General features: G+C 39.0%; 1 long non-coding RNA gene across 1 annotated transcript; it reads left to right on the top strand.

Moving 5' to 3' along the window:
* The first annotated feature begins 1,963 nt into the window (after positions 1–1,963).
* On the top strand, positions 1,964–24,977 carry LOC124265026. Its single transcript, XR_006895321.1, has 3 exons — positions 1,964–1,975; positions 16,274–16,283; positions 24,826–24,977. It is a non-coding gene; the product is annotated as an uncharacterized LOC124265026 (long non-coding RNA).

Raw genomic sequence — 24,977 nt, 5'->3', positions numbered from 1 at the left:
TGTGGCAACTGAGCTATTCTTGGTCATTACAATGCCTGCAACAGCTAAGAAAGGTCTATGACAAGAACGCTTAAATGAACTCAAGAATGGTATTGTAAACCTGATTGTCTGACTGTGTGCGTCTGTGTCTGTCTGTCTGTCTGTCTGTGCATGTGTGTCTGGGTCTGATTATCTGTCTGCATGTGTGCGTCAGTGTCTGAGTGACTTTCTGTCTGTGTATGCATTTCTTTGTGTCTACCTCTGTGTGTGTCTGAATATCTCTCTGTCTGTGTATGCATCTGTCTGCCTGTCTGTCTGTCTGTCTGTCTGACTGTTTGTAAAAGTGCACCAGACTGGCCTTCGCGAATGTGACACAATGCAGGAGTTGAACATTGATGAACAACTCATGCACAAGCGGGGCCGACCAACGCTTGTTTCGTCCCATCAAGTATCATCTTCTAACGTATTTGGGTTTGACAGAAACGAGGATCGAACCACAGACCTTCCACCCTCTAGGCAGACGCTTCACCTACTACTCCATTGCCTCAGCAGAGACTTCACATTAGCTCCAAAGTAACATTGAATGTTAAAATATTTATACGGTACGTTGATACCGCGAGACGCTATCGTTTCATAGGCTTAGTGAAACAAGAGGCATTTTACATGTTCGAATTGTTTGTACGGTGGCTGATTGTAGTTGGATGCGACTCCTGAGAGTTTCTTTGGATTGTACATATATGAAGCACGTTCAGTCGTCTAATGCTTCGCAATTAACCGTGTAGTGTTAAGCCCCTTAGGCACGCCAGGAGCTCGAGGGTTCTAATCCAAATACGTCGAGAGAATTTTGCGAGTTTTATCAGGGACTTACCTGTACTCATCCCAAGAGTGCTGTAAGTCTCAGACCTGCACCATTTTCCTCACACACCAAGCAAGCAAGCCATGATATAACTGAAAATAACAAGATGTGTCCAACTCACTCACTCTGTTTGGTGAAACCAGAGTCAGTGAAAAGTTACTGACTTAAAACTAAAAGCATGTCCAGGATGATTTGGGATTTGAACACATGACCCTCCTGTAGTTGAGGTACCAAAATATTAAAACAACTTCATTCGAAAGAAACTGGATCTTCGTCAAGAATAATTCATTTGTGAAATATCTTATTGTTCCACTAGGATTAGAAAGCCCTACTTAATGTAGTTAATGTGCACGTGTGCATACCATAGATAAATCATACCAAAGAGCAAACAACATAATCATTGTGCTTAACCCATATGAATAACAGCCTACCACACTGATTCACCACAATCCACTATTATGAACATTTTGTGAAAATGGCAAATGGTATTTCTCAAAAATAGACAAGAAATGAATATAACTTTTTAGGAAAATAGAGGAGAAAGGGAAAGTTTTAAATTACTACTGCTGACGCCAGTGCCTACAACTCTGTGATCTATCACTGAATAATAACTGATTGTCAGAAGCACATGTATGTTTACTGCACAACTGACAGATGATAATGCCGATGGAGCAGATTTCTGGAAGCACCGGTCCCTTCAGCCATAAATCAACCACTGTAAATATAAGGTTATTAAAGGTTATGCCCCAAGTGGCTCAACTGACCTACTCACCAGGAGAGATAAGTTAGGGACAGGTTTGTTTCAGACAGGATATTCATTTTCATGACCATGTGTTTACATGATGATAGAAAGGCGTTTAGGCAAGGCCGAATAATCCTTCTAAGCCGATAGCAACCATCACAAACGCATGTAAAGGCAAGTCAATTGTTCAAGTGAAAAAGGCAACTGGAACCTTTCATGCAAGTTATAACAGCGAATTGGGAAATGTTCTCCGTATGTCTACCGTAAAACATTGGGAAAGATTGACTGAGCTATACATTTTAGGGTACGTGACGGTTAGCGATACGTATACACGATGGCTGTGTGGTAAGGGTAGATATTTCATGCTTTTCGGTTACTCTCCAGTGTAAATATGCACAGTGCATTCTTATTAAGCATATGTTAATTAGGGGTGGGTATTGCAGCAAATATTCATAGTGCGATATATTGCGATGCGAAAGCATGTATTGCGATATGCATTGCGATATATTGCTTGAAGTATTTTTAAAGAAAAAACTACTTATAATCGAGTTACTGCTTGATTTATAGAGAAAAAACACAACAAAATCACCATGCTTGATTAAGCTTTAATAACAACTTTTAATCATGATAAAATAAAAATGTGAATAATATTCGGCACAAATGAAACAAGGAAATATCCTAAGATTTCCGAGTGTTACGACGATTTCCGAATGCAAGTCAAAATACCGGATTTCGATCAGCATATCGCAATACGTATCGTTTTCATGTCTGAACCGGTAAATACTGGTAAACCGGTTATATTGCGCAGCCCTATTGTTAATACAGACGAGAGAGATCTGGGTTATATCTTTCGTCAGCATCCCATGCTTGTCGTAAATGCGTCTAAAGGGATCGAGTTGTCAGACTCGGTTGATTCATGCCATTGTGTCCCAATAGCGTAGATCGATGCCCATGATGTTGATCACTGGATTGTCTGGTTCACATTCGAGTATTTACAGATCGTTTTCATACAGCTGGAACATTGCTGAGTGCGGCTTAAAACAACAAACAAAACATGCCCTTATTTGTGATAATCATTTCATTTTTGGTTACGCATAGCCTTTTAAACAATTACCATTGTGCCATAGTGCGTCACTGCATCCTTTGATAAGCGATAAGCGTCCACATTAACGACCTTTCGCACAACGAGTGATTACATATGGTTATTCTACTCCAACCCTCAGTAAAAACACAAAATTCACCTCTTTATCTTCAGGCAAAACATTTCACTTTCCAGATTATTGTATAACCTATGATTCTATATTAGACTAGTCAAATTTCTAAGAGATGTGGAGTTTAAGGATGCTTGAGGCATTTTTGATGAAGGATACCGCTTTTTACGCAGGGGTCATACTGTCATACCCACTGACTACATCCTCACTGACTTTTTCATCAATGACATCAAATTCGCTGACTTTTCTCTCATTGACATCCACTTCCCTGTCTTTTACTAGATCTGACTATTTCACCATATCCGCTTTTCTTGTCAGCATTCATTAGTCGAAATCTTCCTCGCCGGCCTCGCTGGCTACTTTCACGTCAGCATCTTTCACACCGACGTGAAAGTTTCGATCTCAAGTAGTTTTGATGATACAGAGCCGTGTCAATAATCCATTATGATAAAAACATGGACGCACTATCGAATGTGCTTCAGATTTAGCCCAAAATGTTTTAATTCTTTTCACGTGTACGTTATCAAATATTGATCTGTTTTCACCCAGTGAATATGTAATATATTCTTACTATATGGTCTGTAAGCTTTCGATATTTTTATATTTGAATTTTATAAACAATAAGTGCTGCTGTGCTGGGCCAGGCAACAAACACTTCTCTTTTAATGCAAATTAGGGGGGGGGGGGGGGTTAAAGCGTTCACTCGTCACGCCAAACAGCCGGGTTCGATTCTCCACATGGGTACAATGTGTGAAGCCCATTTCGGTGTCCTTCGACATGATATGGCTGGACTATTACCAAAAGCGGCGTAAAACTAAACTCACTCACTCAGTCATGCAAATTATGTAAGTGGTTGCTTGTCATTTTTGCGAACACGCGAAGCCGTCACTGATGATCAGTGATCCATTCCATTATCAGTGCTACCTTGGATGCACAATTGTGTTGGATTTGTTGTATACATCTGCTCACAATGTCATCTCTCATTGGTTGTCATTGGTAATATCACACCAACAGGTGTGACCTGGGGTGTGAATCGTATCCAGCAAACGAAATGTAAGTGAAGTGTATGTGGACTTTTGTTTGTGGTACAGTGCTTGAAACAGATCATGTGAAACTAAAACGGTTCGGGGATGAATCAAATACACTGTGAGACTAAAATCACTGACGATACAGAATCATGACAAATAACACCATTGTATATATATTACAGAATTGGTAGTGAGCAACTTTCAGCTTGTGCTCTAATGTGACGTCAGTGTTCGGAGTATTGATCATGACGCCGCCCAATGATTTGCGCTAACTCCTTATAGGCGTCAACATGTGGCAGTGCAGTGGAGCCAGTGCTGTAAGTCTTGGAAACATTGAACAGTGGAGTTTGCGCCAACTGCATTTGCCGGGAGTTCCTCTCTCTGAAGAAGATTTTCCAGATGCTTGATGAAGCGCTTTGATTAGTGTCCGAAACTGGCAATGAGAGCGTGAGTATTGACCTTCTGACATTTGTTTCATTAGAATGCTTACTTGCTGATAAACTGACGTTAATTGTACATACGGCTAACTCGAAGTCTCCTGTAGGTATCTTCAGGATGCTTTTTAAACAGAACAAAGTCTTATATGTCTCTAAATGTTACTACAGAATGTTTTGTACCTATTTCAGTAATTCATATGAATGTGTTTGTCAATTACTGTGAGATATTAATGATAACAAGTGTTAATGGTGAATATACCTGTCAGTAGCAGCACCCGTCAAATACGCATGGGAAAATCTATGTTTTATATATAAAATAACATATGAAGTTTTGCCATCGAGGAAGACAGAGGTTAGATGAATTTCGATTTTTGTAATCTTTACACGTGATGGTTTGGTATAGTAGATCTTAGTAAATACCAGCCAACCATGTCTTGTGTTTTCTTCGTCTTCACGGGAATAGATTGTCATTAAAATAATATTACATTTACGATCAATGACAATCAGAAAACAAGTCTCATGAATATTTGCGCTCCTTGTACATTGGACTGACTGACTGACTGAGTTTGGTTTTACGCCGCTTTTAGCAATATCCCAGCAACATCACGGCGGGGGACACCAGAAATGGGCTTCACACATTGTGCCCATGTGGGCATCGAACCCGGGTCTTCGGCGTGACGAGCCAACGCTTTAACCATTAGGCTACCCCACCGCCCTTGTACATTGGAGCACATCTGGTACTCTTCACCAACACAGGTCGTAGCAGTGTACAAAGAAAGGTTATTGTATTCTCACAGAACTAGGGCTGGCTATCGATAAAGATGATAGAGATCGATAACCTTAAACTAGATATCGATCGATTATCGATATATATCGGGGACGTAATTTTGAGGTAAAATGTCTAAAAGAAACGAATAGTTCACATCACTGGTGAGTAGTGACATGTCCTTATATGGATTGTTAACAGTACATATTTAAGCCACCACGGGTTAAGCGTTTTACCTTGTGTGCTGGCGATTAGGTGCCTGACTTTGAGGGTGTTGGTTCGAATCCCGGATGGGACAGAACCCAACAAAAGAAACTAGAATCTGTACTTTACTAAGAAAGTGTAATCCCCCAAATATAACATATGTTACATTTGAACACTTTCTAAACGGAATTGTGTATTCATACGATATTATCGATAACACAATTTTCATATAGATAATCATTAAACATTATTCCTATCGACGATATTTCCAATTATCGATCAATTTAGCCAGCTCTACTCAGAACAATCAGGCAGAGCAGGGCGGTCAGTGACACGGGGGAGGGGAGGGGGGAGGGAAGCGGCGAAGTCACGTTGACACTTGGCAGTTGATGGGCTGGACTGGCTTGTCACTGTCCGTGGCTTGCCTATTGCTGGTCTGTTCGCCTCTTCCTGCTGTCTGCCGGCTCTGTAGTGCTTTTAAAAGCAGACGAACGATTACCAATCTGCTTAGCTGGTGATGTGTGACTAGCATGACATCTACTGACCAGTGTCAGCAATACGAATCCAGGAACTTTGCCCACAGGAACTTTGCCCACAGGAACTTTGCCCACAGGAACCTTGCCCACAGGAACTTTGCCTGCTTGTTGGTATTTCTTTTTCTAATTACAATAAACACTTACCTTACTACTCACCCATCTTAATACCCTTCTCACGAATATGTTGTTTCTAAACTTCACCAAAGTTTGACAAAGAATGTAAGGTTGTTTACAGAGTTACATAGCGTTACAAGATGGAAATTATAATAAATAGTTCATTTTCAACTATCAATGTGCTATATTATATGTTATTTCGGTGTAGTTTAATAAAATAATATCATTTATATCAAGTTGTATTATTATTATTATTATTATCGGCAAAGTTCCTCCCCTGTAAAAAGTGTTGCGGGCAAAGTTCCTGTGGGGAAAGTTCCTTGTGGGCAAAAATCCTGTGGGCAAAGTTCCCTACACCCGTGGGAAGCAGCTGGACATAGGCCGGGATCACACATGGCAGGATACACTATGTTATAACAGTATCACCTACATCGCTGTCTATGAGACGGGTAATCCAGCCTTTGAAATCCTGATGCCACTATGGGGGCGGTTAGGTAGCCTAATGGCTAAAGCGTTCTCTCGTCACGCCTAAGACCTGGGTTCGATTTTCCACATGGGTACAATGTCTGAAGCCTATTTTCGGTATCCCCCGTCATGACATTGATGGAATATTGCAAAAAGCGGCGTAAAACTAAATTCACTCACTCACTTGATACCACATTGTGGATATGCCAGAAAACAAGCAGCTTGATAATCCTTGATCTGTGCTTGCAGTTAACTGCAATGTCGTTTCAGCCATCAGACTTAAAGCATTAGGAGTCGAAATATTCCAGTCTGGACGATCCAGTGATTAACATTATCAGCATCGCTCTGTGCAATAATAAGCATATCTAAACCCTCTACCCCCTCTGACGAAAAGCTTGGGTTCAGAAAAGTAACTGAAACAGTTTGATTTCAGGGGACATATGTAGCCTATATTTCAACACTATTAAATTGTCCATCTTGATAACATTGCCAACACCTTCTACCATATGTCAACGTTTCATCAATAAAAAAGCATGTTGCATGCCAAGCTGTATTTCGATGACATCGTGTCATAAAACCCGTCCTTCCTAAAGCAATCAAGATTAAAAAGTACCTCGCATTATCCTATCAAAACCCGCTTGACATTTTTACGGACAACTAGGTCTTACGATTCCAGTACAATATGACATTTGATTGTCACGTTATAAGAACTAACCAGCGCAAATGGGCCTTTAGTGCCAAACGCTAAAGGGCAAATCGGTAACGCATATAATATTATGAAATACCCCACAGTCTGCTTGGATTAACGAGTAACTGAGTAAATAATTATTGCTCAACGCGGATCTTGCAGCTGAAAGCAAGTCCTACCATATGTCAATAAAAACAATAAAGGCGACATCAAAGATCACTAAAAATATCAAATCCAGATTTAAAAGCTGATCGTTCAAATTAGGATTTATATTTTGTCGTAGAGATTGCATTCTTTTAAATAAACCGAATGAAGTTAGAATCTGCTGTAAACTCTGTTTTCTGATTAAATTGCGCTTGCATTGTAATTGATAAATCTCCTTTTAATAATAATTGAATGTTTGTAAAAGCTGTGTTGAGTACGGCTTTGGTTACTCATGGGGAACTAGTCCAGAGCGTTTCGGATGGGCTAAGGGGCAGTGGGTGAGCCTAGTGGTTGAAGCGTTCGCTCGTCACGCCGAAGACCCAGGTTCGATTCCCCACATGGGTACAATGTGTGAAGCCCATTTCCGATGTCCTCCGCCGTCATTTTGCTGGAATATTGCCTAAATGGCGTAACACTTAAATCACGCACTCACTCAGGATGGGCTTGCTTACTTTAAATGCCTTGAACCTTATTCGGCAAATTTTCCAGCGGAGCTTCCATTGATCAATTATGCATTGTCTTCGGCACGATTTTAAGTTCATTGAACGGAATGTTACTGTTTGTTCTTGACCTTTTAAGAGAATCAGTTTTACAGTTGCCTTTGATGTCCGTGTGATTAGTGAAGCTAACAAAATACGATAAACTTTCAAAGCACTAATATAGTTCCTTGATAATGATCAGCTATGACAGCTTAGTGGCGCTGGCTAAAAGTATCGACAATCGGAAATATCGTCCATAGGAAAAAACATTAATGATTATCGATATGAGGTGAGGTAAGGTGAAATTGGGTTTAACGTCGTGCTTGAGAATATTTCGCTCATATGACAACGTGCATGCGTGTGTATGTGTATGTGCGGCTGGTTGTACTAGCCCAGACTGAAGCTGGTTTAATAGTGCTAGTCCACTGAGATACCATGCTGCAGTGAAGCATGAATACCTCACTCAGACACATTATACTGACTCCGAACCGACCAGTCCTTATTGTACCCATTAATGCCGAGCGCTAGACAGGGACCAACAAGTACCATATTTGAACGTCTTTTGGTATGACTCGGTCGGGGACCGAACCCGCGACCTTCCGCTCTCCGGGCGGACGCTCTAACCACTACACCACGCAGGCGGTGATTATCGATATGAAAAATGTGTTATCCATAATATCGTTCATAAACCTTTGTGATATAAACGTTTTGATTTATTCTTGCGATGTACAAAGCTAGGCCTTTATTCATTGCCTTCTTCTAAATTATGTTCCGGACGCTGTTTAGATAATAATCCATACATAAACATGTCACAACTCACCAGTGATATTAATTTATTAATTTCTTTCAGACCCATTTAACAGTTAACGGTTTCTATGATCTATATCGATCGCCAGCCCTGTAGATTAGTGAGTGTGTGTTGAGTGAGTTTAGTTTTAGGCCGCACTCAGCAATATTCCAGCTATATGGTGGCGGTCTGTAAACAGTGGAGTCTGGATCGGACAATCCAGTGATCAACAGCATGAGCATCGATCTACGACCCGGGATACGATGACATGTGTCAACCAAGTCAGCCAGCCTGACCACCCGATCCCGTTAGTCGCCTCTTACGACAAGCATGGGTTACTGAAGATCAATTCTAACCCGGATCTTCACGAGGCTATAGATTAGTATAAATGTTTTCGGTTGTATGTTGCTTGACAACAGGACAAAATATTAAAGAAAAGTATGAAAGGGTTTCGTCAAACGTTGCCTAGTTTCAGGGATAGCAATACACCATAAGTGAGTGAGTGACTTAAAATTTAAAGTCACTTTGGCAATATTTCAGCCATATCGTGACTAAATCAAGTTATACATTAATATAAATCAAAGCTAACGTATAAAAACCTGTCGACGAAGGACAGTAAAACAACTAGATTATCACAGTTAGAAATTTAAAACTAGTAACTAAATCTAAAACAGGCTAACACGTCACAATTTAATTCTGGACTCACAAAAGTCCAGAAACTCTCCGCACTGTGGGCACTTTCTGACAAGGGATTTGACCAAATTAAACATGCAGTTGTTATGAATATATGCTAAGGATGAAAAAAGGAAAAAATTTTTTTCGAAAACTCAAAATTTAAACTCGCTCGCCAGAATGTTTATTTTCGCTCAGAAGTCATGTTTTGGAGGTTGTACATGAATGAATGTATGGTTATAAGCACCATGACACAAATTTCAACTCATTTTGACTTAATTCGGCTAATTTAGAGTGATATTTAAAAAATCTCGCCCATGGGCGAAAAACATTTTGATCCATGGGCGGGAATATTTACTTTTTCTCAAAATAGATGTTTTTCCATGTTTTGAAGGTTGTAAATGAATGAGTGAGTGAGTGAGTTAATATTTAACGTCTTATCGGCAATATCTCAGCCATATCGTGACGAAAACAATTTATACAATAAAAAGTGAAAACATTTTGAGGATTAAAACCTGTCGACGATGGATCCAGCATAAGCAGAGATGGAACTTCCATCAGGCAATTTGACAGAAACCGTACATCTATTACTATCATCGGACGCTTATTTATGGCTATTTTCGATTCATATATGAAAATAATTGCATAAGTGTGATACTGATCTGTAATTCTCAAACCTTTCTGGCAACGGAATAGTGACACTTTTCTCTTCCGCCTTCAATAATATACTTCAGGCAGATTTTATGCGTTTATCAAGAGAGAACATAGAATTAATTATTTGTCTTTTAACCTCTGACAGTCTGATGTTGTGGTCGTTTTAAAATACGAGTATAAGGATGAAAATTGGTTTTTCACTGTGTGTTTTTTCTGCTGATCAATCGTTTTTCTTATGCTCTTACCTTTAAGTACTCATAGTAAGTTTCTGGTTCCTATGATTGTTGTTATTGTGTGTTATTATTGTAGGGGCTTATTGCTGTAAAAATAGTATAATACCAGTAATGAAATAAATTCTTAGCATTGTCTATGAAAACTGTAATCAAACCTACGGAACCCGCGACAATCCGGCTTAGAATTGATCTTCAGCGACCCATGCTTGTTGTAAGAGGCGACTAACGGGATCGGGTGGTCAGGCTGGCTGACTTGGTTGACAGGTGTCATCGTATCCCAATTGCGTATGCCCAATGCTTATGCTGTTGATCACTAGATTGTCTGGTCCTAACTCTATTATTTAAACACCTGGAACATTACTGATCAAAAGTTCGGCGTTAAACAACAACAACAACCAAACCCATGTACCATATTGAAGTACTCTTTTCTTATATTCCAGTCAAAACAGTCACGTTTTACTGCTAGAATACGCCTTATTCTACAAAAACATTGAAGCATGCTTGGTTAAGAATAGACAAATTAGGATATCTCATTCCATTCCGTCCCTCAAAACCAAGGCAAAAACTCTTTGTATGTCTTAAGATATGACGTATCAACTCATAAGTGAGATGACCTAAAATTCTAAAACACACTAGGTATATCTCCTAAATTTCACCGAAGACAATTTATACAATAAGTGTAATATTTAGAGTTGCCAGATTGTTTGGTTTGTTTGGTGTTTAACGCCGCAATCAGCAATATTCTAGTGGTCTGTAAAAATCTAGACCAGACAATCGAGTGACCAACAGCTTGAGCATTGATCTACACAATCTACAAAAACGCTGGCTAATAATATACATGATCGGTCGATAAATATCGGAGAATTAACTTTTAGCAAAAATGCCCAAAATGTCTTAAAGCTTAATGAATATATTACACATCGCTGGAGAGTGGTGACATGTTTTTGCATGGATTTTTAACAAAACAGCGTCCTGAACATAATTCAGCAGCAGAACATTAATAAAGTCCTACATTTCTATATTGTGTGAGAAAATTCAAACCTTTTTCTGTCACAAAAGTTAATGTGAGATATTATCGATAACACAATTTTCATATCGATAATCATAAATAACATAGCCAGCCTTAACGATGACATGAGTGAACCAAAACGTTTCCAGAAAAGCGCATTAGTTGAACGTATGTATTCCCATGCTGCAACACTCTGTAAGTTGTGTAAGGACATTGACATTTACCGACTGAGACAGTTTCGACATTTTCCCGTGAAAATAATTGAAACTGGAAACTTTCATTCTTTATTCATTGTGGAAGAACTAAACGATAAAAGATGAAATAGTCTGGGTGTTTTTGTACCTGTAACAACTTAAAAAGATATTGGTTCGCAGGATTTGTGCGTTCCAGAAAAGAATTCTTGACAACTTGATCTTGATAGCATTGTTTGTGTTGAAGTTGGTGGATGCAAGTTCTTACTCAATCTAATTATATGTCCTCTCATCACCCCAGGGCCTCTCCGGCATTTGCAAGCCATTTACTTAAGTCAATTTCTAATTACTAAAAGAAAGGGGAAAAAATGGTATACGATGATGCCATAGATCTAAAACACAAAAACGTTCCAGAGTTGTCTTTCTTTCTGTATTTGCCATTTTATTTAGCATTTCAGCAAATATCAGGAAAACAAAGGCTCAAAGAATTTTTAAATACCATTTTTAAAGTAAGAATATGTCTACAATTTAAGGTCACCTTTTTACTATAGTTTATTTCCCAATGCACAAATCTAATTGATTCGCATTATTTACTTATCACTGTTTTTGCTGGTGGATTGAAGTCCCCAAGTTTCATCATTATCTCAGTAGTATTGATCTGTCAGTTGCAAAACAAAAGTTTAGTCCGAGACATTAATACTGAACCCTACTGTGTTGTAAACAAATCCATTTCCAAAACGTTTTTAAACTTAAAAGCATCGGAATCTTCTGCTCAGCAGTCGTAATTTAAAATTCAATTATTTAGATGGGCAGATTATGCTTACCCTTCATGAAGACGTATAGAAATGGTATGTACAAGTCATTGCTCTGAAACTAGAGGATGAATATTTTAAAAATTCAAACTTTAGTTTAAAACATCGTTTTCGCAAAAGGTTAATGAGACTAGGTACAAGTTGTTCAACTAAGGATACCTTCTCTCAGACATTTACACAACTGATTGACATAAACAGAATAGTAGGACAGCACCGGAAAGGAAAGAGAACGGTGACAACAATACATTAGCAGTTTACACCAATGTCTTTCTGTTACATTTAATGGCCAATACATATAATTTGAAACTCGTGATATTATTGTTGTTTTCAGATTTTAGGTTGTAATTGTGTAGATGATGTCCTGTCGGTCGAAAAATATATATGCTACATACGTTCCATAAAACGAGTAACTCGGTGTATTTCAGTCGCACTTAACTCGCCGTCTGGCGTCAGTGTTAATAGTTCTCTAACGAAACTTCTGTCTATTCTTGTTATCCGACACGGGAGACGAAAACTCAGACATCTCTTCGATGGATACCACGCCGTCTAGGTGTTGATCAAGCTACACCTGATGTCGGGAAATCTGACTCAATTAATTGAATCTAAAGACACAAGTCTTGGAGTTGCGTTATGGGCCGATTACGTTATTGTAAACATTACAGCCGTCTGTGTTTTATCATGGCTACGGACCGCCTCCGTGGCGTAGTGGTTAGAGCGTCCGCCCGGAGAGGGGAAGGTCGCGGGTTCGATCCCCGACTGCGTCATACCAAAAGACGTTAAAATATGGTACTTGTTGGTCCCTGCCTAGCGCTCGGCATTACTGGGTACAACAAGGACTGGTCGGCTCGGAGTAAGTATACTGTGTCTGAGTGGGGTATTCATGCTTCACTGCGACATGGTATCTCAGTGGGCTAGCACTATAAAACCAGCTTCAGTCTGGGCTAGTACAAGCAGCCACACATACACATACACACGCATGCACGTCGTCATATGAGCGAAGTATTCTCAAGCACGACGTTAAACCCTCACCTCACTTTATCATGGCTACGAAACTTCAAGGACGTCATGGTCGAGTGGGTAGAGTGTTCTTCCAGGTTTGATCCCGGCTGCGTCCTTCGTAAAATACGGTTATGGTTGGTACTTTTTGTTACCCTGCCTGACGCTCTGCACTAGGGCGATAAAACAAAGACTAGTCCACTCGGAGTCGGTGTACTGTGAGTGTTTATATGTTTGTTGTGTAACACCGCCCTCAGCAATATAACAGCTATATGGTCTTACATTTGTATGTTGTGTGAGAAGATTAAAAGCTTTTTCGACCACAAAATGTAATGTACGATATTATTGATAACACAATTTTCATACTGATAATCATAAATAATATTTCCTATCGACAATATTTCCGATTTTTGATCATCTTAGCCAGCCATAACGATGGTATGAGTCGACCAAAGAGTTACTAGAAAAGCGCAATCGTTGAATGTATAGTTTCCAATGCTACAACATTTTGTAAGTTTTGTAAGAAAATTGACATTTAACGAATGAGACAGTTTCGACATTTTCCTGTGAAACAAAAAATCGAACTGGATGTTTTCGTTCTTTATTCATTGTGGAAGAACTAAACGATATAAGATGAAATAGTCTGGGTTGTTTTTTTTTCACCAATTTTAAAATATTGAATTTGTGCGTATCAGAAAAGAATTCTGGACAACTTGAATTTGAAATCATCGTTTGTTCTCACGCACTCTAATTATGTTTCCTCTCCTTACGCTGTAGGCCTCTCCGACGTTTGCGGTTTCTTTTTTACACTAGTCTGTATAGCTGGCGGTTTTATAGCTGGAATATTGAACATATCTGTTACTAGTTGCCTAAGGCACCTATAATGTAGGTTCGAATCCCAGAATAACCATGAATATGGCAATTGCTCATAGTTTAAACATCGGTGCAGAGTATTTACCCGACGCCATTTTATTGCTGGATGGGCGGTAGGGTAGCCTAGTGGTTAAAGCGTTGGTTCGTCACGCCGAAGACCCGGGTTCGAATCCCCACATGGGTACAATGTGTTAAGCCCATTTCTGGTGTCCCCCGCCGTGATGTTGTTTGAATATTGCTAAAAGCAGCGTAAAACCAAACTCAGGCAGTCAGTCAGTATAGCTGGAACATTGGACTTACTTGTTTATTAGTTTGTCTAAGGCGCCTATAATGTAGGTTCGAATCTCAGATGTAATGTCATTGCTCGTGGGTTTCACGGAAATTACTTCTTTTAGTAGCATTAGACTGACTGACTGAGTATGGTTTTACGCCGCTTTTAGCAATATTCCAGTAACATCACGGCGGGGGACACCAGAAATGGGCTTAACACATTGTTCCCATGTGGGGATTCGAACCTGGGTCTTCGGCGTGACGAGCCAACGCTTTAACCACTAGGCTACCCCACCGCTAGTAGCATTAGAAGCTGGTATGATGAAGAGTAAGAAGTTTTATGGTAAGCAACTTCTTCATTGCAATAGCTGGGATGTCTCAGTGAAGATGCTAACACCGTTATCTGGCCAGGGATTCACAATATCATGCAGAAGAAGAATACTACATGAAGGATATATTCGGGTTTATACAACTGAAGAGGTTGATGCACAGCGTGATGCCACTACTGATGGTTGTGAATAGAGATAATGGCTATGAAACCAGGTGAACAAAGGCTTATTTTCGATTTGTCTTCTTTAGATGATGGTAAGCTGTAGGGATGTAATTACCTTGAGCTCTGTTGATTGTCGGGTTGAGTCGTTTGATGTGAATTGCCTCTAAGAGTGTTATCTTGCTGTCTGACCTGTTGGCTTCAGGGATGTTGACGTTGTCTTAAAGGATGTGTAAAATTCGGACCAATATTGTAAACGCCAAATAATGCAGTCTTTGGCCTTTCCTTCAGCATCACACTAGCACATAGTAAAACCATCACGTAATCTGAGACTTAAGGAATTCGGATTTCATATCTTTTACATATTACATTTTTAAATTTATTTTTTAATGTTAGGGAAACGTTTCTCTGACTTTTTTTTTTTCGTGAGCATTTTGCGAGACAAATTCCATTTGTAAAACACTCATTTTTAAATTTTGTATTTGGTCATAGTCCTTCTCGCACTTATAGAACGTCCTCGCAAGTATCACTGTAATTTTCATCCTGTCAACTAGTTAAGTGATCCAGTTATAGGGGAGGAAACTTGAAATAAGAAGCCAACACCAGGACTTGCTCAAAGGCTTCAGGGACACTACGAATACTGACAAGATGCGAACTTTACTCGACTTATAAGTTTAACCAGCCATCAGTGACTTTAAATTTAATTATCGTGCCTGAGACGAAGTCAAATGAAACTCGGTAATATCTCATTTTGTGGACTTGCCAGGAAGATATAAGGAGAGGAGCGCCGAGAACGGTAATGTGAGCTTCAGACTATGTGTGAGTAGATGTCTCTAAATTGTACAGGAACAGTTGACAGTTGTTGAGTTGTGTTTTAAAGGACCACCAAACATGAAGTTCATGGAAATCTTTAACTTCAGATTCGAGCGAGCGTAAAACGCAAAAGAGCGGTGAATATACATTTAGTCTGAACCCTGAAACAAACATTTTCAAAAAAGCCAATGCAATTCCAGAATATGTAGCAAGTCTAGATTACTACAGTTTCTTTCATGAAAACGAAGAATGTCTCGGGCTCCTTTTCATTATTTTTTACATTATAATTTAGGAACCGATTTATTTCTGTAAAACATTATAATTTCAGACGATGGACTGATCGCTGATAATCAGTGATGACACCAGGTGTTCGCGATAGCTTTAACATTGATGCAAATATTGATTGGATGTTCTCAAGAATGATTATATTTTCGCACTAGTGAAAAAATCATCAGTCTGCACTGAAAAATGTAGGTAATATTCTGCATTTGTCTTACACACAGCTAGACAAAATGCCAACACTTCCGAATGCTTTGAACGGATGGATTTCTCTTAACTGCACGCCATGTAGAGGCTAATGACATACTTACCCTTTTGTGAACACATGGTGATCCATTCCTGTAAATTTCAAGCTACTTGATCTTATACTCCCAATGGAATCCGTATCGGGGAATAATTTTGTATTCTCAAAATATTATATTTAATTGCTAGAGAGAGTGAATAATGCCCTTTGAGAATGTATGTGTTAAAGGCCAGTGTTAAAGTATTTTCTTTGTTTGTTTATTGTTTTACTCGCACTCAGCAATATTCCAACTACATCAACGCGGTTTGTGACTAATCGAGTTTGGACCAGATAATCAAGTGATCAACAGCATGAGCATCGATCTACGTAATTAGGAAACGATTACATGTGTCAACCAGCCTAACACCCCGATCCCGTTAGTCGCTTCCTACGACAAGCATGGGTTGCTGAAGACCAGTTCTAACCCGGATCTTCACGTGTGAATCAAGATCAGGCGGTGAACACGATGTTGGCAGTGAACGTTGTTTTTAGTTTCTTTTGCAATTACTGCACATCCCCCCCCCTCACTCACTCACTCACTCACTCACTCACTCACTCACTCACTCACTCACTCACTCACTCACTCACTCACTCACTCACTCACTCACTCACTCACTCACTCACTCACTCACTCACTCACTCACTCTCACTGCTCTGGGTGCTTATTTCAAGCAGCCAAAAAGACCGTTATTGTTTCCCGATCAACTGCCAAAGGTGGCTTAGTAAATGTCAGACTCAGGGATGAATGTCCGACAGCAGACAGTGTCTAATTATCGAGACACGCGGATAAGATACATTTCACCATGATATCTCCAGTTGGCCCGTGTTATTGTTCGCCGTTGATCTTAGCCCTTGCAGGCGCAGCTATATTTCCAGACAGATGTTGACAGGTAGAGTGGTAGATGGTTCATAACATGTACCAGAGACAAAAACAATATCGTCTGACCGTTATTCTATTTATTACCCATACGATCAGAAATATCCGAGTTCGTAAGAAATGACCCAGCGAAAGCGAGGTCAGATAACATAGGAAGGTCACGAGATTCGTATAATTCGTATGTAATGAGACCGAGTGTGGTATTTTATTTATTACCCACATCTTACATGCATTAAATTGACAAATTAGCCTATTTTTGTTATGTTTTTGGTTTCAAACTGAAACCGGTTTCATAAAGAGGTTGCGGAAGAGTTTTGTACTGTAGTGCAATATTTACATGACGTCACACTATAATGACGTCACTGCCTTGGTAACAGACGTCACGATGCATGTCAGTTGTCATCGCCTCGTACAGCCTCCTACAGTAAACTACTCCGTAGCACCTCTTTTCTTGGTTTCCAGTTGCTTCATTCGGCTAACATCACTGGTGGAAACATTGCGTTTATGTTTTTCGATAGATATAATGTCTCAGTTCGACTCACAATTAATCAGCGACACGGCAACGTTCGCAATGTTTACATTCCCACAATGCATTTAAGTTGTAGACTGAATGAATTCACGTGTTTGTTATGAATGAAAAAATAGTTACGTCCGAATGTGACCTAACTGAGAGGTCATAGGTTATCCAATCAAATCGTTAGAATCTCAGGTCAAGTCGTTACAACACTGGTCAACGCGATACGACACTCGTGTGACGTACGAGATTAGTATGCAACTACCAATACGTTGACCTCGTTGGTAATAAATCATCTCACGCACTCCTGTGTATTGTTTACATCATCCGGACAGCATCACTGACTTCATTCGAGTCTCATTGTAATACATTTGTCGGAACGACGTCACAATGTCCATAGAATGACGTCATAGATGAATATTGTTGACGTCATTTGAAAATTGTGATTTTTTTTAATACGGCATTCGTGATAAGTGCATATTTTTAAGTAGTCTCAAAAGGATTTCGAAATAATGATTATAAAGAAATTATTACACCCGCATGTTATGATTACAGTCAAAACACCGTTGTGACGAACATAACGTTGTTTCCAAGTAAAACTGCCCTTCGTATTATTTCCCTATTTATATATTTTGTAGTTATGTCGAACCTTGTATAACTCGAAGTATTCATGGAGTCCCTTCAGCTTCGACACAGCGGCGTTTGGCTGTATTTCACGAAACACGTTTAAGAATTCATATTACACACACGCGCGCACATACACACGCACGCACGCACACACACAGAGACACTATTCAGTCTTTGTGTGCATGATTTATATTTATACAAAAATGAGTCCAGATATTTTTTCTTGTCAAAAACTCCTTTATCTGCACAGGATCTTTCGCCGTTCGACACATTGAAACATCTTGTGCAGATAAAGTGTTTTACAACAGGAAATAGCCGGACTCATCTTTCATATATGTATTGCTTTGGCACCTGCAGTAATCACTTGCTTATATATATAATATACTGACACTAGTTTCGTTTCACGAATTTGCGTGTCATCCTTGCGCAGTCTTTATGCTTTTAAAAGAATTTCGTGATCGAGCGGTAAATATATGTTTTATCAGGAATGGCATTTCACTCTATAAAGTAGTTCTCGTTACGAATTATATAGAACATTTAAAACTCTATTACAACCTGAACTGTATTTATCTAAACTTTGTCAAATATAGGATAGGTTTGTTGGACTTAATGGTAAATAGAGGCAGAAAACTGTCAATCCCAAAATCTGAAAGATCTTGTCCGTTATGTAATTCTTCAGTAGAAGATGAAGTACATTTTACCCTTGACTGTCCATTTGATGCAGATTTACGTTACAAGTATATCCCAGAACGTTATCTGTCGGAACCACTACTGATAGCTTTTACCAGTTTATTAACAACTAATAATGAATCCACCCCACGTACCCGTGAAGGTCCGGGTTAGAATATTGATCTTCAGTAACCCATGCTTGTCGTAAGAGGCGACTAACGGGATCGGGTGGTCAGGCTGACAACGTGGTTGACACATGACATCGGTTCCCAATTGCGCAGATCGATGCTCATGCTGTTGATCACTGGATTGTCCGATCCAGACTCGATTATTTACAGACCGCCGCCATATAGCTGAAATATTGCTGAGTGCGGCGTAAAACTAAACTCACTCACTCACTCCACCCTACGTAATCTAGCTCTCTATGTTAAATATGCATTTATTCGTCGTATGACCACTTACAATTGACCATGTCTTAATGCATGTAACTCGCTTGTCTAAGGGCTGGTGGCCTAAAATACAATAAACGATTGTCTTGTCTTGTCACTTATTTCGTAAAATCAGCATGTCACCTTTACTCGTTTAAAAAACAACACCTTTTTCATATTAGTGTTAAACGTCAATGGCCTGCGTGGGTGTTGCGATAATGTGCCAGTCATCAACAGGAATAAGGTGTATTAACCTCTAATGAAAAGCGTCACTCATCTTGATGGTCAACTCTAGCTACTGTTGATATCTCTGATCGAACAAAACCGGACTGACTATAAAGTCTCCTCTATAGCTGGCGCTTCCAGACACATATCCTGCAGATTTTCTCGAGGAAGGTTAGTTTTGCATAACGTGTGTGCTAATGGCTCCGGTCTTGGTTTCCGTGATTTCCTGTTTCCTTATCTCCGGAATTACAGAAACTCGTCACATGGGAGTGAAAGGAGTACATCAGGTTTTCAATCACGACTAGGCTGGTAATATATCTAAATGCGTCGTCCGAATCCCTCAGCAGTATTTTCAAGACTTTCGTAAATCAACACTGCATGCCGAGAGCGCCATTGCTTCCAACACGTCTTCGTTCATGCGGACAACACTAAGCTCATTATCAGTAGATGATACGTATTGAAAAACAGACGTCCCCGGGACGAAATCACCAATACCTTAATGTCCACAAGTAAATAGGAAAATGTAGATTACATTCTCACCGTCTGCCCACACAGGAAACAGGTCAGAATTGTGTTAACACCATTTCCATGCCGCAATCTTGTTTCCGATTTGTTCTTCAACAAACAGTTACAGTTGGTATGTTGGCTTGGTACAAAACGCATTATTATTTTTCACAAAGATGGTGCATCCACTGAAACTGAACTTCACAATAGCAGTGCTTCAGTTGTATTACATTATTCCTTTTGACTATATACACTATGTTTGTTTGTTGTTCAACCCCGCACTGGGAAGTGTTCCAGCTATATGGCGGCGGTCTGTAAATAACCAGACATTCCAGTGATCAACATCATGAGCACCGATCTACGCAATTTGATACGGTGACATGTGTCAACCAAATCGGCAAGCCGATACCGTTAGTCGACAAGTGTGGGTTGCTGAAGACGAATTCTAACCCTGATCTTCACTGCTGACAAAGGACAGTTATTACATACAGACGATCACAGTTTTTTAAAGATAAAATATGAGGCAGTGAAATGATGTGGCCAACAACATAAGGCGCCATTACAACTTATAATACCTCTACTACCTTCTTGGTACCCAAGCTGGATCTATACCACCTTGTTAGTCACTGAAGATTTAAAATAATAATATCAAAGCATTTCTCCTCCGCATTTGTTTTAAAATATATATTGAACTAATAAGAATATCTAAAATTAATCCCTAATTAATTTAGGTTGAAATGTTTTTCTTTTTCCTTAATCACTACATTTCTCTTTTGTGGGTACCATACATATCTCAAAAAATATACCTTCACATACACACACACACACACACACACACACACACACACACACACACATATATATATATATATATATATATATATATATATACGCACAAAATGTCCAAAGTTATTTTACATCATTTCTCTTCTCTTTGTAACTAAAAAGATGTGTTTTAGATTTGGTTTTAGACAGATGTTATATATATATATATATATATATATATATATATATAGTACATATACTGTACAAAAGTTATTTTGCGTATACATGGTATGCATTTTCATTCAAATATACAAAACACAATATATACCTAAGTAAATTATGCAAACAAATTATGTGAAGAGTCTGTGGCATGAGGACCAGAATGAGATGAATTTGTCCATATCTGCATTCGGTGTAGAGCAACTGTTTACCAACATTGTATGTATCTTTCTAGATTGACTTTAGGCCATGTATATGCGGCTTTTGTTTTCGGCATTTGCAGTTATATATGTAAATTTTGGTAACAATGAAAATTAAATTTAGCACATCATTTCTCTTCTCTTTGTAACTAAACAAAAGATGTGTTAGATTTGGTTTTAGACAGATGTCTGTTTCACATTCGATCCATTCCAACAGGCGATGTTTAATGCCTCAGACATTTTACATGAACACAATCAAATAAGACTTGTTTTATAGTTTCATATGTGCAGGTTGAAATCTTTATCGCGTATTCAACACAGAAGTGTGAACATGCCTGCTTGTGATTCTCTCGTCGCAAGGGTTAAACAATGGAGATTTTACCCGTTCAGTTAGTGCTAAGCCCGATCAGTAAACATGCCTGCTTGTGATTCTCTCGTCGCAAGGGTTAAATTTCTGGAGATTGTTCCCGTTAAGTAAGTGATAAGCCATGAGGTAAGCAAAGAATTGACATCGTCGTGGAATGACGTCTTTAAATCAGGACCCACAACCGGAGTAGAGTGAGTGAGTGAGTTAAAAGTTTACTTCACGTAGGCCATATTACAGCCATATAGCAATGAAAACAAGGTAATCATTTTAAAATATCTGTCGACAAAGGACAGTAAAATTGGTGGGTATATCACAGTTTTAAAATAAAATCAACCTGACCATAATTAAAATAAGAAGACAGTAGATTCAATAGCTTCATTGTTACCAATTAAAACCAGGCTGTAAACCACTAGCAACCAAAGTTTGACCACCTTACTGGGAAAATAAGCGATGCCATAGAAACCAAGTTGGTTTCGTCGGATTTCAGTCGGACTGGTATGAAACGAAACGAACTGTCGAACAACGGCAGGGGTAGACAGTGCAGTTATTGTTTGGTTAATGGCCCTACTCACTGAAGACTGTGAAACACCAATGTGGTCCGCATTTCACTGCTGCATTTTGCCCGTGGCAAAGTAACGCAGCGTCAGTAGAACTTTGTCAGTAGCTGATAAAGGATGACTTCTTCGAGTGAGAGGTGAAATTTCATTGGAAATGAGACTTACTACAAATTGTATACCATCTTTTGATAATCTAAATCTTCGTATCAACTCTGTTTCTGTGTATTTTTCTAAAATGGTGTTGTATCGATGAATGCATTGGCGGCCATCTTTGTTTACTTTAAGAAAATTCTTAGTGCTTAAGTAACCTATGGAGGATTCTTAAGTTAACTAACTAAGAGTATTGATGAATATTGCTTAAGCAAAAATCTTAGTTTTTGATAGGTTGATATGGAAACTAAGAATTCTTAGTAGACTTAAGAATTCTTAAGGCTTAAGAATATTCTAAGAAGTTTAGTGAATCCGGCCCCTGAGTAGATTTACATGTAGCTAATAACCGGTACTTGTCATGCTATGTTATGTCACACATGTATTAAGCCCTGTTTTTGCTGGAACATCAGACATGGTCTTACCAACGATTCCAACTTGGCTGGGTAACCAATAAAAGATGATGTACAATGTATTTGTTTGCAGCAAGTTTACCACAAAGTTTTATGATATAACGCAATATTTTATTTGCGTGAATGATTATTAAATTGCCGGAAAGCATGATGGAGAGTCTGAAATCGAATTATATATATTGACTCAGCAGTCAAAATAGAGCTCCTAACTGGTGATCAGCATGATGGACTGATTTCAGCACCAATCGTGCCAACGAATGCGGCACCGTCTATGGATCTAACTGTAAACGTATTAGCATCGTAAGTGGTAACTCGTGTTGATACTAGTGTTGCTTTATATCTTTGATGTTTGGTTGAAGTCGAATCTACCTCAATAAAGCAGTGATAGGGTCCCAAACGAGGCAGCAGAAAAGGTCAATTTTGTTCTCATTTCGATATGTGGAATAGGAGATGACGTTTGGGGTTACAGGTCCTCAGACACAGTCAAGAGTTGGATCACATCGAACTGACAATCGTTTGGTGGCATGTAAGGACAATTGAAGCATCACACCTTAATGGTACATAGAATTGCAGTGTTTCAAGTCACTTCGTCAAGACATCTCTCAACCCGGTGGAGCCATAACCTGGTTTTGAACCAGGAAGCATTCTGAATGGCTGACGAAAGGCCTTCTGGTCCACTTCCTTCTTTGAATTTGAAACTACTCTCAAAATTGAAAACGTTCAAATAATTAGGTGGTAAATATGAGACCCGAGGACTTGAAAACATGAAATAGGGAATGCCGCGCCATTTTATATTTTTTACGCATTTATTCCAGGATATCCATAATATTTAAAATCTGATGTGTATTTGTCGATGATGGCAGAAAAGAAATTACTATTTTCTAGTGTACGTCTGGAACAGAATATCATGTTTCAAACATGTCTTATTGATAGAGCAATGTTTCGCAATGGCAACCCATCAAATCTGTTTATTTAATTCCCTGTTTTGTACTGAACCATATCTACCATCCGGTGAATAATTGACTTGCCTTTGGGTGGGTTTGTAACAAGTACCGCCAGGGGCCTGGGTACGCTCACCTGGTGTCATCATTATTTTATAACGACCCCGAAAACATGTTTTTGTTGAATTCTGGTTCGTACATTTGCCTTTTATTATTGTTGTTTATTATCTATTGAGGGCTTATTAAAAAATATTCATTGTAATTTGACATTTGTGAGTCACTGAGCTAATAATTCAAAGTGTATTAAAATAATACCCCTTTCCGTTTTGAACTTAAACACAAGTATTTCACAACTTTCCTGATATATCAGGAATGGTCTTAACAAACAGTAAACGAGCGTGTTGTGATAGAGTACTTGTAGTCTGACTCGCTGTTGACCGTGACTCATCTGATTAGAAACGTCTTGTACACCGGAATGGATCATCAGCGTGTGCAATATACAATTATCGCAGCTGGTTACATATTAGGTTTCGAAAATGAACTATTGGCGACTCGTATTCCACGGAGACGACAGCAACATCCCGATTCCAATAATCGGCGTGAAGCAATAGATTCCAGTTTGTTGTCTTCGACTCGCGCAGAATGTCGAAGTAGCACGTACTGATAAGTGATTATCCTTTATTCCCTATAGTTTGGCATTTGTTTAAGCCATATGGTGGCGGTCTGTAAATAATCGTCTCTGACAATCCAGTATTTGATTTCATGAGCATTAATCTAAACTATTGCTATACGATGACATGTCAGAGAAGGTCCATCTGATCATCAATGTATCTTATTGACATCCTGAAAACCAATTCTCATCTATTTCCTAACGTCATTTATTTTATTTAGTCCTACGTTAGTAACGTTCAAATAGCAATCCGACGTTGCCTTGGGCGATTTGTCGCTCTAAGGGAACAGTCGTTAGGGCAAGTGATGCACGTAGGTTTAATGCTTCGTCTGTAGGCACCAGAGCTTGCTATAGGGTGTCCTGAAGCGGAATCTATGAACTTCTACACAGTATTCATACTTCAAAACTAATAACTGGATGTTCTGGTTTGTCAATCACTTGAGTGTAACAAACGCTATTTTCGGGATTATCCTGTATCATTTAATTACAGATAGTACATTTATTAGGTTGAGTCCCATCCGTGATTCGAACCCACACTCTCGGGGTCAGACACCTAATCTTTAACACAATAACTCAGCGATCTAACCCACTAAGCCACTGCGGCTTTCACAAAAATGGCGCTTATTAGTAGTGGTGGATATTGCAGAGAAGTTTCATCTTGCGATATATTGCGATGTGAAAGCATGTATTGCGATATGTATTGCAATATATTGCGTGAAGTATTTTTACAAAAAAAACTACTTATAATCGAGGAAATGCTTGATTTATAGAGCAAATACACAG

This window comes from Haliotis rubra, unplaced genomic scaffold (genome assembly GCF_003918875.1).
Source record: "Haliotis rubra isolate DU_JTF1 unplaced genomic scaffold, ASM391887v1 Scf957, whole genome shotgun sequence".
Lineage (NCBI taxonomy): Eukaryota > Metazoa > Mollusca > Gastropoda > Lepetellida > Haliotidae > Haliotis > Haliotis rubra.
Note: the sequence above shows the minus strand (reverse complement) of the source record. Positions and strands in the feature narration are given on the sequence as shown.